Consider the following 10,653-nt stretch of genomic DNA (forward strand, 5'->3'; position numbering starts at 1 on the left):
GAAGGAACTGTTTCAAGTGCTGAGGAGCAAGGATATCTCCTTGAGGAGTAAGGTGTGACTGACACAAGCCATGGTATTTCTAATTGCCTCGTATGCATGTGAGAGCTGGACAATGAATAAGGAAGACCGAAGAAGAGTTGATGCCTTTGAGCTGTGGTGCTGGTGAAGAGTGCTGAAAGTACCACGGACTGCAAAAAGAACTAACAGATCTGTCCTGGAGGAAGTGCACCCAAAATGCTCCTTGGAAGTGAGGATGGCCAGACTTTGTCTCACCTACTTTGGTCATGTTGTCAGAGGGGACCAGTCCCTGGAGAAGGATGTCATGCTTGGTAAAGTGGAGGGTTGATGAAAGAGGGGCAGGCCTTCAACGACATGGATTGACACAGTGGCTCCAACAATGGGCTCAAGTATAGCAGGGATCATGGTGCTGGCACAGGATTGGGTGGTATTTCATTCTGCTGTGCATTGGGCCACTATGAGTTGGAAACGACTCAACATCACCTAACAACTACACAACAACAACTGGTCCAAGCAAAACAAAACTAGGATGTGTCATAAGGCCAAATTCTCCTCTGGAGGAGGGAAGGGTATGAGGAAACCATCCCCTACAGCAAGGGCGTCCGAGTGTCTGAGGCCGAACGAGCAGTTTTGCACAGTCTTATTTGAGTCAAGGTCAACCAAAGTTTGCAGGTGCCAGTCCACCCAGAGGAGCTCAGAAGAAAGGCCTGGTGACCTATTTCTGAAAAATCAGCCACTTCTGGGCCACAATAGATGGATCCTGATCAAAAGAAAGAGAGAAAACAAAACACAGAGCAGAACTCGAATCCTTGGAAAGTCCAGATTTCTTGGACTGCTTGATGCTGGAGGACTCCTTGAGACCATTATACTGAGACACTCCTGAAACCCAGAACCGACACTATCCTCTGGGTCACCTTTCAGTGAAATAACAGGCCCACAAAATACAGAATATCACCGGTGAGAACAGTGATCCATTAAAAACCAGCTATGAGACCAAGTGGTCAACAATGACTCTCGAGCAAGGATGAGAAGGTGAGGGGACAAGGAAAACAGAGAACTGGAGACAGAACAACCAGAAAGCAATTTAAGAGGATGTTGACACACTGCGGGAAACAGAACTGTCATGGAACGATTTGGGTAGAAGCTGTCAAATGGGAGCTTAATGTGCTTGTAAAGTTTCACCAAAAACACAATAAAACATTATATTAAAAAAAAAAACTAACAACCCTGTGGAGCACAGTCCTACTCTGTTACACATGGGGTCACCATGAATCTGAATCAACTGGACAGCACTTAATGACAACATATAACACGAAAAGCCCATAGGTGGTACACACACGGTCTACACTTGGCTGCTAAGCTAAAGGTTGGTGGTTTGAATCCACCCAGTAGCTCCACAGGAGAACGATTTGGCAGTCTGCTCTCTTAAAGAGTCCAAACTCCAAATCAAACCCATTGCCATGGAGTTGATTCCAATTCATGGTGACCCCACATGTGCAGAGTGGAATTGCCCCATAGGGTTGCAAGGCTGGAATCTTTACAGAAGCAGACTTCTGCATCTTTTTCCTGCGGAGCAACTAGGGGGCTCAAATCACTGGCCTTTCAGTTGGCAGCTGAGCACTTTAACCACTGTACCACCAGAGCTCCTTCTGTAAAGATGACAGCCTAGGAAACCCTATGGGGCAGTTGTACTCTGCACGCATGGGGTCACCATGAGACAGAACCGACGTGCTGGCAATGAACAACAACAGTTAACTCTTGGACAGCGGCCACAGGGTGCCCAGGGTGCCAGGGGAAGCAGTGTTGGTGATTTAGCGGATGGCATCCTTCCATGGGGTCATCCTGACCGTGTGTGTCCACTAGAAACAGTCTGATGGGTCTGGCAAATGCAGCCCTCTCCACACGCCCTGGCTGAAGGCCGACTGGGTAACCTCTCTTGCCTCCCTCTGATTCCCTGGTACCTCTGATTACATAAGGAAGGCTGCTTCCTCTTGGCAAAAACCGGTCCGTTTCAATGTTTTCGCTGCCAGTACCAGAGGCTGCATATTGTATGAGCCAATTTATCCATAGAAATAGAGAGTAAAGTAGTGGTTGCCTAAGGGATGAGGGGTTTGGGGGAGAATGAAGAATGGCAGTTAATGGGTTGGTTGTGTTGTTGTTAGGTGCCACTGAGTTGATTCCAACTCATCGGGACTCCATGTGACAGAGTAGAACTGCCCCATGGGGCTTCCTAGGCTGTCATCTTTACAGATCACCAGATCTTTCTCTCTTGGAACCTCTGGGTGGGTTCAAACTGCCAACCTTTCAGTTAGCAGCTGAGAGTTTAACCACGGTGCCACTAGGGCTCCTACTAAATGGCTACAGGGTCTCTTTTTGAGGTGATGAAAATGTCCTAAAACTGATGTGGTGGCAGTCACAGAATTCCATGAGTACATGAAAAAACTACTGGACTGTACACTTTAAATGGGTGGATTGCATGGTATGTGAATTGTATCCCTCTCAAGCTATTACTTTAAAAATGAAAAAGAAGAGGCAAAACTTTTTACAGATGATTTGTTCATATACCTGGAACACCCAAAAGAACAGAAAAGTCCTAGAAACATAAGAAACTAGGGAAATAGCAGGTTATCAATCCAGCATAGGAGCTCTGGTAGCATAGTGCATAAGGCACTGACTGCTAACCAGAAGACTGGCGGTTCAAACCCACCAGCTACTCTTCGGAAGGAAGGTTGGGCAATCTACTTCCATAGTGATACCTCCTCAGAAACCCAAAGAGGGATCGCTATGAGTCAGCTCCAACTCGACGGCACATAACAATAACAACAACCACAATCCAGCATAATCAGCAGTCTTCACGTATACAAACAAAAGTCAACTAAAATGAAAAGACACCTACGGATTGGGAGAGGATTTGGGGGAACCACATACCTGATAAGGGCCTGTCTTAGTTATGGAGTGCTGCTATAACAGAAGTACAAGTGGACGGCACTAACAAACAGACATTTATTCTCTCACAATTTAGAAGGCTAAAAGTCTGAACTCGGGGTTCCAGCTCTAGAGAAAGGTTTGTTTCTCTCTGTGAGCTCCAGGAGAAGGTCTTTGTCTCCTTTCAACATCCGTGAGCCTGGTGTTCCTTGGAGATCTCCATGTGTCTTGGTGTCAGTCTTCTCCTGAGTCTAGGAGGTTCTCAGCACAGGGGCCCTGGGAAGAAAGGATGTGCTCCACTCCCACGTCTTCCTCGATGGTACTCAGGTCCTTCCCTCTCTGCTTGCTTCTCTCTCCTTTTATCCCTCGTAAGATAAAATGTGATGCAGACCACACCCTGGAGAAATTCCCCTTACATCTGATCAGGGTTCTGACTTGAGTAAGGGTGTTGCATCCCACCCTGCTCTCCTTACAAATGATTGTCCAGTCACATCAGATCACATCACAGGGGATGATTACATCATTAGACAACTGCCAAACCTCTGAGAATCATGGCCCAGCCAGGTTGACACATAATTTTGGGGGAACACAATTCAATCCATGACAGGATGTAATATCCAATATCTACCACATATATGATACTTCTAAACTTAACAAAAAGACAAACCCAATCAAAAAATGTGCAAGGACTTGAATAAATAATTCACCAAAGAAGATATTCAGATGGCCAATAAGCCCATGAGCAAACGTTCAATGTTATTCATTAGCCATAAAAAAAGAAAGAAAGGAAAAAAAAAAAAAAAAAAAAACCACTGCCATCAAGTTAATTGTGGCTCATAGGGACTCCAATTGGATTTTCAAAGCTGTAAACCTCTATGGAAGTAGATTTCCTCATCTTCCTTCTGTGGGGCAGCTGGTGGATTTGAACCACCAAACTTCTGGTCAGCAGCCAGGAGATACAAATCAAAACCACATGAGACAGCTCCCTCATTAGAATGGCAATGACCAGAAAACATGGACTGCAGTAAGTGTTGACGGGGTTGTGGAGAAACTGGAACCCTCACCCAACCCTGGAGGGAATGTAAAATGGTGCTACAGTTGGCAGTTCCTAAAAAGTTGACCACCACTCATCGTCAGTTTGTCGTACTGTGGTGGCTTGTGTGTTGCTGTGAGGCTGGAGGCTATGCCACTGGTGTTTTGAATACCAGCAGGGTTACCCATGGTGGACAGGTTTCAGCAGAGCTTCCAGACTAAGGCAGACTCAGAAGAAGGAAAGGCCCACCCACTTCTCAAAGAATTGGCCAGTGAAAACCTTATGAGTAGCAGTGGAACACTGTCTGATATGTTACAGGAAAACTTAATGAATAGCTCTGAAACATTGTCCAACATAGTGCTGGAAAATGAGCCCCTCTGGTTGGAAGGCACTCAAAATACAACAGGAGAGGACCTGCCTCCTCAGAATACAGCCGACTTTAATGATGTGGATGGAGTAAACCTGTCGGGACCTCCATAGGCTGATGTGGCACGACTCAAAATGGGAAGAAACAGGTGCACGCATCCATTAATAATCGGAACATGGAATGTGTGAAGTATAAATCTAGGAAAATTGGAAGCTGTTAAAAATGAAATGGAACACATAAAGATCGATATCCTAGACATTGTTGTTGTTATGTGCTGTCGAGTCAGACCCAACTCATAGCAACCCCTCCTTGGGTTTCCGAGGCAGTATCACTACGGAAGTAGATTGCCCCATCTTCCTTCCGAGGAGTGGCTGGTGGGTTTGAACCACCAGCCTTCTGGTTGGCAGTCAAGTGCCTTAGGCCTACGCTACCAGAGCTCCTAGTGAGGTGAAATGGACTGGTTTTGGCCATTTTGAATCAGACAACCATATGATCCACTATACCAGGAATGACAAATTGAAGAGGAATGGCATGACATTCATCAGTACAAAGAATGTTTCAAGATCTCTCCTGAAGTACAATGCTGTCAGTGATAGGATAATATCCATATACCTATAAGGAAGACGAGGTAATATGACTATTATTCAAATTTACACCTCAACCACCCAAGCCAAAGATGAGGAAATTGAAGATTTTTATCAACTTCTGCAGTCTGATATTGACCAAGCATGCAATCAAGATGTGTTGGTTATCACTGGTGACTGGAATGCAAAAGTTGGAAACAAGAAAGAATCACCGGTAGTTGGAAAATATGGCCTTGGTGACAGAAATAACACTGGAGATCACATGATAGAATTTTCCAAGACTAATAACTTATTCATTGCAAATACCCTTTTTTCAACAACATAAACAGCAACTCTACATGTGAACTTCACCGGATGGAGCACACAGGAATCAGACTGACTACATCCGTGGAAAAAGCTGATGGAGAAGTTCAATATCTTCAGCCAAAACAAGGCCAGGAGCCGACTGTGGAACAGACCATCAGCTGCTCATAGGCAAGTTCAAGGTGAAGCTGAAGACAACGAAAACAAGTCTATCAGAGCCAACATAAGACCTTGATTATATCCCTCCTGAATTTAGAGACCATCTGAAAAATAGATTTGATGCACTGAACACCAAGGTCTGGAAACCAAAGGAATTGTGGGATGACATCAAGAACATCATCCATGAGAGAAAGCAAAAGGTATTAAAAAGAAAGGAAAGGAAGAAAAGACCAAAATGGATGACAGAAGAGACTCTGAAACCTGCCCTTGAGCACAGAGTAGCTACAGCAAATGGAAGAAATGACAAGATAAAAGAGCTGAAAAGAAGATTTCAAAGAGCAGCTTGAGAAGACAAAGCCAATTACTATAAAGAAATGTGCAAAGATCTGGAGTTAGAAAACCAAAACAGAAGAACACGCTCAGCATTTCTCATGGTGAAATAACTGAGAAAAAAATTCAAGCCTCGGGTTGCAGTACTGAAAGATTCTAAGGGCAAAATATTGAATGATGTAGGAAACATCAAAAGAAGATGGAAGGAATACACAGAGTCACTGTACCAAAAAGAATTGGTCAATGTTCATCCATTTCAGGAGGTGGCATATGATCAAGAACCGATGGTATTGAAGGAAGAAGTTGAAGCTACACTGCAGGAATTAGCAAAGGATAAGACTCCAGGAATTGACGGAATACCCATTGAGATGTTTCAACAGATGCCCCACTGGAGGCACTCACTACTCTCTGCCAAGAAATTTGGAAGACAGCTACCTGGCCAACTGACTGGAAGAGATCCATATTTGTACCCACTCCAAAGACAGGTGATCCCATAGAATGTGGAAATTATTAAACCATATCATTCATTTCACATGCAAGTAAAATCTTGGTGAAGATAATTGAAAAATGGTTGCAGCAGTATATTGACAGAGAACTTCCAGAAATGCAAGCTGGATTCAGAAGACAACATGGAACAAGGAATATCATTGCTGATGTCAGATGGATCTTGGCTCAAAGCAAAGAATACCAGAGATGTTTACTTGTGTTTTGTTGACTATGCAAAAGCATTGGATTGTATGGATTATAATAAATTATGCACAACGTTGAGAAGAATGAGAATTCCAGAGCACTTAATTGTGCTCATGAGGAACCTGTACATAGACCAGGAGGCTGTCGTTCAAACAGAACAAGGAGATATTGTGTGGTTTAAAATCAGAAAGGAATGTGTCAGGGTTATATCCTTTCACCATACTTATTCAATGTGTATGCTGAGCAAATAATCTGAGAAGCTGGATTATATGAAGAACGTGGCATCAAGATTGGAGCAAGGCTCATTAACAACCTGTGATATGTAGATGACAAAACTTTGTTTACTGAAAGTGAGGATGACTTAAAGCATGTACTGATGAAGATTAAAGACTTCGGTCTGCAGTATGGGTTACATCTCAACATAAAGAAAATGAAAATCCTCACAACAGGGCCTACAAGCAGTATTACGATAAATGGAGAAAAGATTGAAGTTGTCAAAGACTTCTATTACTTGGATGTACCATCAATATCAATGGAAGCAGCAGTCAAGACATCAGACAATGTATTGCATTGGGCAGATCTGCTGCAAAAGACCTCTTTCAAGTTGTGAAGAGCAAAGATGTATCTTTGAAGACTAAGGTGCATCTAACCCAAGCCATGATATTGCCAATTGCCTCATATGCACATGGGAGCTGGACAATGAATAAGGAAGTCCAAGGAAGAATTGATGCTTTTGAGCTATAATGCTGGCGAAGAATGCTGAAAGTACCATGGTCTGCCAAAAGAACTCACAAATCTGTCCTGGAAGAAGTGCAGCCAGAATGCTCCCTGGAAGCGAGAATGGCCAGACTTTGTATCACCTACTTTGGTCACGTTATCAGAAGGAACCATTCCCTGGAGAAGAACGTCATGCTTGGTAGAGTGGAGGGTCAACGAAGAAGGTGGGGGCCCTCAAAAGATGGACTGACACAGTGGCCGCAACGATGGGCTCAGGTGTAGCAAGAATTGTGAGGTTGGTGCAGGACCAGGCGGTGTTTTATTCAGTTGTACATGGGGTCACTATGAGTCGGAGCTGACTCAACGGCACCTAATAACAACAACAACAAAAGCTGAACACAGAACTGCCATATGGCCCAGCAATCCCAATCCTAGGTTCACACCCAGAAGAAATGAGGGCAGAAACACAAACAGAAACCCACACACTGGTGTTCCCTGCAGCACTATTCACAATAGCCCAAAGTGGAAACAACCAAAATGTCCATCAACAGATGATGGGTAAATAAATAAAATATGGTATCTATACACAACGGAAGGAGCTCTGGTAGCATAGTGGCTAAGGCACTTGACTGCTAACCAGAAGGCTGGCGGTTCAAACCCACCAGCCACTCCTTAGAAGGAAGGTTGGGCAATCCTACTTCCGTAGGGATACTGCCTCGGAAACCCAAGGAGGGGTCGCTATGAGTCGGGGCTGACTCGACGGCAAACAACAACAACAACATACACAACGGAATATTACACAGCCAGAAAGAGAACTGAATGTGTGTCCCAACATGGATGAACCTGGAAACACCCTGTGGAGTGAAATAAGTCACGAAGGACAGATACTACCTACACTGAATGATCTCACTTCTATGAAATAAACCAACATACACCCACACAACAAAACACTGCCTTCAAGCTGATATGCCTAGGTTTACCTGGGTTTCAATGATTATGCAAAGGCATTCGACTGTGTGGATCATAACAAATTATGGATGACATTGCAAATAATGGGAATTCCAGAACACTTAATTGTGCTCATGAAGAACCGGTACACAGACCGAGAGGCAGCTGTTCGAACAGAACCAGGGGACACTGCATGGTTTAAAATCAGGAAGGGTATGTGTCAGGGTTGTATTCCTTCACCACACTTATTCAATCTGTATGCTGAGCAAAAAATCCGAGAAGCTGGACTATATGAAGAAGAACGTGGCATCAGAGTTGGAGGAAGACTCATTAACAACCTGTGATATGCATATGACACAACCTTGCTTGCTGAAAGCAAAGATGACTTGAAGCATTTACTGATGAAGATCAAAGACTACAGTCTGCAGTGTGGATTACATCTCAACATAAAAAAAAAAAAGAATCCTCACAACTGGATCACAAGCAACATGATGATAAATGGAGGAAAGATTGAAGTTGTCAGGGATTTCATTTTCCTTGGATCCACAAGCAACACCCACGGAAGCAGCAGTCAAGAAATCAAACAACGTACTTCACTGGGCAAATCTGCTGCAAAAGACCTCTTTCAAGAGCAAAGATGTCATTGTGAGGACTAAGGTGCTCCTGACCCAAGCCATGGTTTTTTCAATAGGTTCATACACATGTGAGAACTGTACAATGAATAAGGAAGACCAAAGAAGGACTGATGCATTTGAGTTGCAGTGTTGGTGAAGAATACTGAAACTACCATGGGCTGGCAGGAGAACAAACAAATCTGTCCTGGAGGAAGTGCAGCTGGAATGCTCCTTGGAAGCAAGAATGGCCAGACTTCATCTCACCTACTTTGGTCATGTTGTCAGAAGGGACCAGTCCCTGGAGAAGGACATCATACTTGGTAAAGTAGATGGTCAATGAAAAAGGGGAAGGCCCTCATCGAGATGGATGACAAGTGGCGGCAACAACGGGCTCAGGTCTAGCAGGGATCGTGAGGCTGGCGCAGGGCCGGATAGGGTTTTGTTTTGTTGTACGTGGGGTCGTTATAAGTCAGAGCTGACTCAACGCACCTAACCACAACAACAGGGATGTGAAGGAGGGGGAAAAGAGAGGCTTTTGCTAGGGGACCGTGAGTTTATATTAATAGTGGTGGAAATTTTGGAAAAGGATACAGAGAATGGCTGCCAAATTTGAAAAATGTAATCAATGTCATTGAATCATACATGTAGAAATTGGATTGACATGAATTTTGTTGCATATATTTTCACCACGATTGGGGGGAAAAAAACGCTCAATTAGAAGATATAACAGAAGAGAAGACCTCGTTTATGACCGTTGAGTCTATTCTGACTCACAGCGCCCCTAGAGGACAGAGTGGAACTGCCTCACAGGGATTCCAAGGCTGTCAATCTTTAGAGAAGCAAACTGCCTCATCGTTCTCCTTTGGAGTGGCTCATCATTTTGAACCACCAACCTCATGGTTAGCAGACAAATGCTTTAACCACTGCATCACCAGGGCTCCTTTCGTTTATAACAGCAAAATAAAATGTCCCAGCATATAGTAAGTGTATAACTGTAAAACACTCATGAAGGGAATAAAAAGAACTTGAGCTAGTGAAACATGCACACACACACACACACACACACATTTTTAGGAAGGTTCCAAATCATAAAGATGACAGTTCTTCTTAAGTTCATTGTTACATTCAAATACCAACAAAAAGCCAAAAAACAAGAAACACCTCACTGCCATCGAGTAGATTCCAACTCATAGCAACCCATTGGGTTTCCAAGGCTGTAAATCTTTAGATAGCCCCCTCTTCCTTTTACAGAGTAGCTAGTGGGATTGAACCACTGACCTTCTGGTTAGCAGCCAAATGCCTTATCCACTATGCCACCAGAGCTCCAACATAACCCCAATAAAATACCATCAGGTTTCCCCATACACATGGCTCTAGACAAGTAAACTATTATTATCAGGTGCAAAAAGTTTGATGAGTCCTCAGAGAAAAAAATTAAACATAGAATGACCATAGGCCCCAGCAACTCCATACCTAGGTGTACACCCAAAGGAATTGGAAGCGGGAACACAAACCGAAACCGGAACCCCCATGTTCATTGCAGCACCGTTCCCAACAGCCCACAGGTGGAAACAACCCAAGTGTCCATCAAGAGATGATGGATGAGCACAGTGTGGTCAGCCACACAATGGGTTGTCACCATAAAGAGAAATGAAGTCCTGGTACATGCTACCACGCGGATGAACCTTGAAAATAGTATGCTGAGTCAAAGAAGCCAGCCACAAAACTCACCTGCTGTATGGCTCCATTGACGGGAAATGCCCAGAACAGGCAGATCATCAAGACGGAAGGTGGGTTAGTGGTTGTCAAGGACTCGAACTCACTGTTACTGAGTCACTGCTGACTCATAGCAACCCCCATTGGGTTTCCGAAGCTTGTCAGAGACTGAGAGAGGGCTGTGGGGACTAACTGCTAAGGGGTGCAGAGTTCCCATCGGGGGTGCTGAGAATGTCCTGGAACTAGACA

Source organism: Orycteropus afer, unplaced genomic scaffold (genome assembly GCF_000298275.1).
Source record: "Orycteropus afer afer isolate SDZICR_OR568_19922 unplaced genomic scaffold, OryAfe1.0 scaffold00291, whole genome shotgun sequence".
NCBI classification, from domain to species: Eukaryota; Metazoa; Chordata; class Mammalia; order Tubulidentata; family Orycteropodidae; genus Orycteropus; species Orycteropus afer.